Consider the following 7,890-nt stretch of genomic DNA (forward strand, 5'->3'; position numbering starts at 1 on the left):
TATCTGTAAGGCCTCCCCAGATGGCCATTTTGCCTTTTTGCATTTCTTTTCCATGGGGATGGTCTTGATCCCTGTCTCCTGCACAATGTCACGAACCTCAGTCCATAGTTCATCAGGCACTCTATCTATCAGATCTAGTCCCTTAAATCTATTTCTCACTTCCACTGTAGAATCATAAGGGATTTGATTTAGGTCGTATCGGAATGGTCTAGTGGTTTTCCCTACTTTCTTCAATTTAAGTCTGAATTTGGCAATAAGGAGCTCATGATCTGAGCCACAGTCAGCTCCTGGTCTTTTTTTTTTTTGCTGACTGTATAGAGCTTCTCCATCTTTGGCTGCAAAGAATATAGTCAATCTGATTTCATTGTTGACCATCTGGTGATGTCCAGATACTATTCTTATACCCCTTATATCGGTAAAGAGTCTGCCTGCAATGCAGGAGACCCAGTTTCAATCCCTGGGTCAGGAAGATCCCCTGGAGAAGGAAATGGCAACCCACTCCAGTATCCTTGCCTGGAGAATCCCTTGGACAGAGGAGCCTGGTGGGCTATATATAGTCCATAGGGTCACAAAAAATAGCAATATGATAAAAACAAATGTTGAAGCGATGGTGAATCCATATAAATTCTTTTTTTTAATTTTTAAAAAATTTTATTGAAGGGAACTCCCCTTCAGTAGGAAGTGAAGTGGTCTGGTGGTTAGGAATCCACCTTGCAATGCAGGGACCTGGGTTCAATCTCTAGTCCTGGAACCCTGTTCAGGGAGCTCAAGGCCCACATGCCACATGGTCATGGCCAAATTAGTAAAAAGAAAAAGTTTAATGAAGGCAAAAATACATGCATTAGATTGTAATAGGATCTTCTGCGCTTTAGGCAACCCAGAAATCATGCTACCTCTAAGCTCAGATCTGCTCATCCAGGTTTTGCAGACATCTAGAACCTTCTATAGTAATTACCTTGATCAAAAGCCACAGTGTACTCCACATCAGACCAGTAGCACCTAACAGGGGAAATGAACCCCTCCCTGGTGGCTCAAGTGGTAAAGAATCTGCCTGCAATGCAGGAGAGCCAGTTTCCATCCTTGGGTCTGGAAGATCCCCTGGAGAAGGAAATGGCAACCCACTCCAGTATTCCTGCCTGGGAAATCCCATGGACAGAGGAGCCTGGTGGGCTACAGTCCATGGGGTTGCAAAGAGTCTGACACAACTGAGCGACTAACACTTTCATTTTCCACTCATCTGGACTTCTGTCCTGGCTATAAAGTTGTCTCTAATGAGCATGCACATGGTGTAGACAGCTGAAACGTTTAGTCTGTTGGATTTTTATATTCTTTATGAAGTTACAGGGAGTGGCATCCATTCCAGTACTGGGCCCATCCATTCCAGTAAGTAGCCATCAGTCCAGCTGGGCCATCCATTGACCAACTGGCTCCTCCCATGCTGTCTATACATTTGACCTGGCTACTGTCTATACATTTGACCTGGCTAAGGAGTCAGGGGGTAGCCTCACCAGCAAGCTGGTGGATGGTGGTTTGCCCCCTCTGATGCTGCCATCTTCCTTGCTCCCTCTCCAGTCCTCTCAAAGCCTATAGCCCACTCCTAGTTGCTTCTTAAGAAAAGGAACACTGCACTCACCTGATGGGCAGCAATTTTTATTCTGCTTCTCTCATTTTCTTCTCTTCTGTCCCCTCAACCCAACACAGACCATGTTCCCATCAGTTGTTTTCGGAGACTGCTAAGCCAAGTATCCCTAGGGCTAAATGTCTCCTAGGATTACTGCAGGACAGCTGAATCCTGTCAGGGGAAATATAGCTAATGTACTCAGAAAAATCTGGACATGGAGCCAAAAGACCTGGTTTCAAATTCTACTTCTTACCACCTTTGAGACTGGACAAATCATCTCACCTTTCCAGACATCTGCACATAAATCCTCACATAATAAACAGGGCTCTTTTCCCTATCTTTTTCACAGCCTGGTTGAGAAGCTCAAAATGGAAAAAAAGATAATTCCCATGAAGTGCCTTAGGAAATCATAAACATACCATAATCAAATGTTGCTGTTCTTTTAAGAAGCTCTACTACCCTGTAATACTGACAAAGAACAATTCCTGTTTTCCTTGTCTTTTTTGCTATTGTTGTCTCAGTTGCTAAGTCATGTCCAACTCTTGGCAACTCCATGAACTGCAGCATGCCAGGGTTTCCTGTCCCTCATGTCCATTGAGTCAGTGATGCTATCTAACCATCTCATCCTCTGCCTCCCCCTTCCTCTCTTGTCCTCAATCTTTCCCAACATCAGGGTCTTTTCCAGTGAGTCGGCTCTTCACATCAGGTGGCCAAAGTATTGGAGTCTCGGCTTCAGTCCTTCCAATGAATATTCAGGGTTGATTTCCTTTAGGATTGACTGGTTTGATCTCCTTGCTGTCCAAGGGACTCTCAAGAGTCTTCTCCGACACCAGAGTTCAAAAGTATCAATTCTTCAGTGCTCAACCTTCTTTATGGTCCAACTCTCACATCCATACATGACTACTGGAAAAACCATAGTTTTGACTATATAGACTTTTGTTGGCAAAGTAATGTTTCTGGTTTTTAGTATGCTGTCTAGGTTTGTCATAGCTTTTCTTCGAAGGAGCAAGCGTTTTTATGAGATATTAAACATTCCACCTTGAAACACTGTCACTTCTGGCCCTGGAATACATCTCATCAGATCACAGTTCTGCCTTAATCTATTGTATTCTCCTTGGACAGCATATCTGGTTGTCTACAAACAACCAGAGTGAAGACAATGGAAGATGGTTCTCTACATGAGAATTTTGCTGAACCCTTCTTGCCTGGGGTTCCTGAAATGAACTGTCCTCCACTGTCTGCATTCTACAGAGGGGGCTCAGCAATACTCACATTAGCCCAAATGAGGCACGCTGGCCAGTTTCCAGCATGTCCTGCCCACAGGGAAGCCCCAGGCTTGGGCACTGTCACGTGGAGGCTTCTATTGCCGCAAATAGACTTGCACAATAAAGGCTGAGAGGGACAATACAATGGAAGGGTCTCAAGTATGGGTCCCATGGTTGCTTTCACTGGAGTGGGGCAAGCAGGCTTGGCTCCAGTGAGAGCACACACCTTCTAAGGAGGATCCAATCATGGGGGAGTCCTCAGGGGTGCAATTTACCAAGCTGCCCCTGAACACCGAGCCTGAGCCTGATGCCCCTGAAGCCCACTTAGGAAAGGATGCAAACCCAAACATGTCTACACTAGCAAGAACTGGAGTTGGAACACTAGCCAAGGTCAACACCACCAGACGCATCTCAGAGAGTCTCAGAATTCAGAGTCTTCATCTACCACTCTCCAGTCCCATCCTGACAACTGTGTCCACCCCTACCACTCTGTGCTCTGGACACCCCTCCTTTCCAACATCCTAAAATTCTGCTATCAATAGGCCAAATCATCCATGATCTTCCATGAGCCAAAAGAAGAAACCAAGCTGCTCAGCTAGGTACTCAAAGCCCCACCCATGGTCTTTCCCAGAATTACCTCCCAGCCTCAGCTCCCACCTTACACACTCTGGTACACGTCTTTTACTTCAGTCTAACCACTTTCTCCACTCTGCCTGCTGCTAGCCCAACTGGAATGTCTTCTCCACACACCTAATTTCCATAGCTCAGCTCTTGTGCTCCCCTGCTCTCACCTACACTGGGTTCTCCCTACCTAAACATAATTTTCTTGCACTTGGAAGCAGGAATCTACAGAGTAGAGCTCAAGCGTTTTTAACATTTAAAACTTAAATATAACACAGACACAGACAAGCACACAAATCACAAGCTTCATGAATTATTATGAACTGAACACATGCCTGTAACCACCACCTAGGTCAAGAGATAGAACAATACTAACATCCCAGAAGACCCTCTCTAGCTCCTTCCCTACATTCTAAAGGTAACCTTTATCCTGGTTCCTAACATCATGGGTTAGTTTTGCCTGTTTTTGAAATTCATATAAATGGATCCATGTAGTAGGTATTGCTCTATGTCTCACATCTTCTGCTTAACCTTGTATTTGTAAGGTTCAAGAGTGCTGCATGTGACTTCTTTTCATTGCCATATAATATTTCATCCTTTCACATATGTACACATGACCCTTTAGTCAACTAGCTTGAATGGACCTGTTTTTTAAATTCAAAATATCAATGACTAAGAAAAGAATATTATTTTTCTAATCAGGAAGTTATTTTTCAAGATCCAAAGCAGAACAGTTACTCTACAGAAATGTACTTAACATGAATAACACATAAATTTATGGATTAAGGCACAAACTTACTATAAAAGCCAATGATCTCAGAACAGTCCCTATATGAGGACAGTCCCTACATAGCCTTCCAGAAAGTTCAAGGCTACCATCTTATCCTGCTTTAAAGTCAACTCCTCCCATGCCTGCCTTCCCTTTATCTGAACATGTTACTAGCTCTGGCAACTGGCTAATTATAATAAGTGATAAAGATAAATATTTTCCAGACCAGCAAACAATTTTATGATGTGCTAGCAACCCCCATGAGGATGCTAAATTTTTCCCAAAAATGCATTAGCTTCACTATACAATTGCTGTTTTGTATTAGCCACCACCTTCCCCCAATCGTAAACGACCATAGCATTTTGGAGATGGAAGAATCCAGGTGCTACGACCTTCTCATCCCACAGATGAAGATATTAAGTCCAATGCAGGTCAGATGAGTTCCCCAACCTAAGTAAATTGAGGAAGGTATAAAACCCAGTTCTCCTGACTAGAACAGTTTGATGGAGAAGAAAATCAGTGAAAGAGTTGTAGGCAAAGGAGTCATGGAAGATGTGAGATTAAAATTGAGTGTGCATGTGTACCTTAGAGTCTTTACACAGAGGGCAAAGAGCACTGGAATGTGTGCAAGACCCAGATACTGAGTCAGGCTACCACTTATTGGTTATATGACTCCCTGAAAGCAGAAACTGGATTTTATTCATCTTGGTGTTCTCTAAGCCGAGTACCACATAAGGGACATGAGAGAGGCTGAGTAATGAGTGAACTGGAGTGAGTGAGTGAGTGAGTGAGTGAGCAATGGGTAGATACAAAACTGTACACTGTGGAGAAGTTTGTGTAGAGAAGGAAAAACAGAATGGGGCTCAGTGAAAGCCCCTGGAGAATAAAAAGCAAACCAACAGAAGCAGAATCGTGCAGGTTTAGCAAGCAGGGGAGGAGAAATTCAAGATGACAGGAGCGTCAACAGTGCCAAATATATGGAAAGGTAACGAAGAACAAGAATGAAGAAAAAGCCATTAGGTAATTTTTACCAATAAAGCATGGGACTTCCCTGGTGGTCCAGGGGTTAAGACTTTGCCTTCCAATTTAGGGGGTTCAGGTTTGAACCCTGGTTGAGGAGCTAAGATCCCACATGGCTCATGGCCAAGAAAATAAAGTAAGTAAAACAGAAACAATACTGTAACAAGTTAAATACTTTTTAAATGGCCCACATAAAAATTCTTAAAAAAATAAAATATGGCAAATGTCTATTATTAAGCAAGACCAGCAGCATATTTCAGCTGGGCTAGAGTTGGGGTTTCAGTGCATCTGGGAAAAGCAAATAGCATCTATCTACCTACTGGCACACTTCCTGAGCTCATACCCCAGAGCATCCATTATGTTAATTAGTGCCTTGAATTCTGTAGCAAATAGAGGTAAGAAGTGCCCCCTCGTATCTCTTTGCATATGCAAAGTTGCATATAAAATAAGGGCTTTCCCAGGGGCTTAAAGGGATTCATTTTTGATTCAAGGACATAAAAATAGATCTGATAAACACAGGTGGCCCCAGACTGAGGATAACTCTCAGGGAAGGATTCTGGACTCCCTCACAGGGAGCTCACCACCAGGAAGACGGTGTGTGAATGATGGGCTATGCGCAGCACCAAATCTTCAGTTCACTGTGTATCTGTCATTCTGGCAGGACTTTGGGAGAATTTGAATTTGTGTACTTCCAAATTGATAGACCCTTTTCAATTAAGCTTCTGATATTTGGGACTCAGTTCTCTTTACTATGGAGTCCCATCCCTTCCTGAACTTATAGAACTTACCCCTGAGCCAATTATGAGCAGCGTGACTATTCAGCATGGCTCACAGGGTGTCAGTGATATAGAAGTTTCTAAAAATGGCAGTGATAATAATGGTCTCTTGTTGCCTCTCTAGCAGTGGCTGAGGACTTTTAAGTGACCCAGACCAGCTGTTATGGTCATTCAGTCCTCAGCATTTATCAAGCTCAGTAAATGCAGCTGAATGATGACTTTAGAGAAGCATTTAGAATAAGTTGATATCATGCCATTGCAAAAACCAGGTAGCAGTGTGAGAATCCTCAAAATGTCACCTCTCATCTCTTCCTCAGACCACCACTGACCTACATGTCTCAGGTCACACTAGGTCAGGACCAGAGGGTTGGAAGGGTGAAGAGCTCACACACCATCAGGTCCAGAACAGTGACAGGGCTGTCACTATCAAAGCCCCTCATGGCACTGATGCCCCTGGCTTTTGCACACCCTGGCCTGGCTTCTGTCAAGCAAATACAGGTTTGCTTCTGCCTTTTATCTCTCAACAAATATTTATCAGCACTTCCTTTATGTCAGGCACTTTGGGTAGGCACAGGACACACATAAGCACAGAAGCCCAGTCCTTGCCCTCCAGGAGTTCATAGTCTAGAGAAAAAGGTCCACAGATGAACTTCAGGGTATTCTGGGAAAAACCCTTATATTGTACGCAAAATAGTGTGCCTATGTAGATTAGGGTGGGGGTTGTTGTTCAGTCGCTCAAAGTCGTGTCTGACTCTTTGCAGCCCCATGAACTGCAGCACACCAGGCTTCCCTGTCCTTCACCATCTCTTGGAGTTTGCTAAAACTCATGTCCATTGAGTCGATCAGATCAGATCAGATCAGATTAGTCGCTCAGTCGTGTCCGACTCTTTGCGACCCCATGAATCGCAGCACACCTCCCTGTCCATCACCAACTCCCAGAGTTCACTGAGACTCACGTCCATCGAGTCAGTGATGCCATCCAGCCATCTCATCCTCTGTCGTCCCTTTCTCCTTCTGACCCCAATCCCTCCCACCATCAGAGTCTTTTCCAATGAGTCAACTCTTTGCATGAGGTGGCCAAAGTACTGGAGTTTCAGCTTTAGCATCATTCCTTCCAAAGAAATCCCAGGGCCGATCTTCTTCAGAATGGACTGCTTGGATCTCCTTGCAGTCCAACGGACTCTCAAGAGTCTCCTCCAACACCACAGTTCAAAAGCATCAATTCTTCGGAGCTCAGCCTTCTTCACAGTCCAACTCTCACATCCATACATGACCACAGGAAAAACCATAGCCTTGACTAGACGAACCTTTGTTGGCAAAGTAATGTCTCTGCTTTTGAATATGCTATCTAGGTTGGTCATAACTTTCCTTCCAAGGAGTAAGTGGCTTTTAATTTCATGGCTGCAATCACCATCTGCAGTGATTTTGGAGCCCCCTAAAATAAAGTCTGACACTGTTTTCACTGTTTCCCCATCTATTTCCCATGAAGTGATGGGACCAGATGCCATGATCTTCGTTTTCTGAATGTTGAGCTTTAAGCCAACTTTTTCACTCTCGACTTTCACTTTCATCAAGAGGCTTTTGAGTTCCTCTTCACTTTCTGCCATAAGGGTGGTGTCATCTGCATATCTGAGGTTATTGATATTTCTCCCAGCAATCTTGATTCCAGCTTGGGCTTCTTCCAGCCCAGCGTTTCTCATGATGTACTCTGCATATAAGTTAAATAAACAGGGTGACAATATACAGCCTTGACGTACTCCTTTTCCTATTTGGAACCAGTCTGTTGTTCCATGTCCAGTTCTAACTGTTGCTTCCTGA

The sequence above is a fragment of the Bison bison genome, unplaced genomic scaffold (assembly GCF_000754665.1).
Source record: "Bison bison bison isolate TAMUID 2011002044 unplaced genomic scaffold, Bison_UMD1.0 scf7180017864526, whole genome shotgun sequence".
Classification (NCBI taxonomy): domain Eukaryota; kingdom Metazoa; phylum Chordata; class Mammalia; order Artiodactyla; family Bovidae; genus Bison; species Bison bison.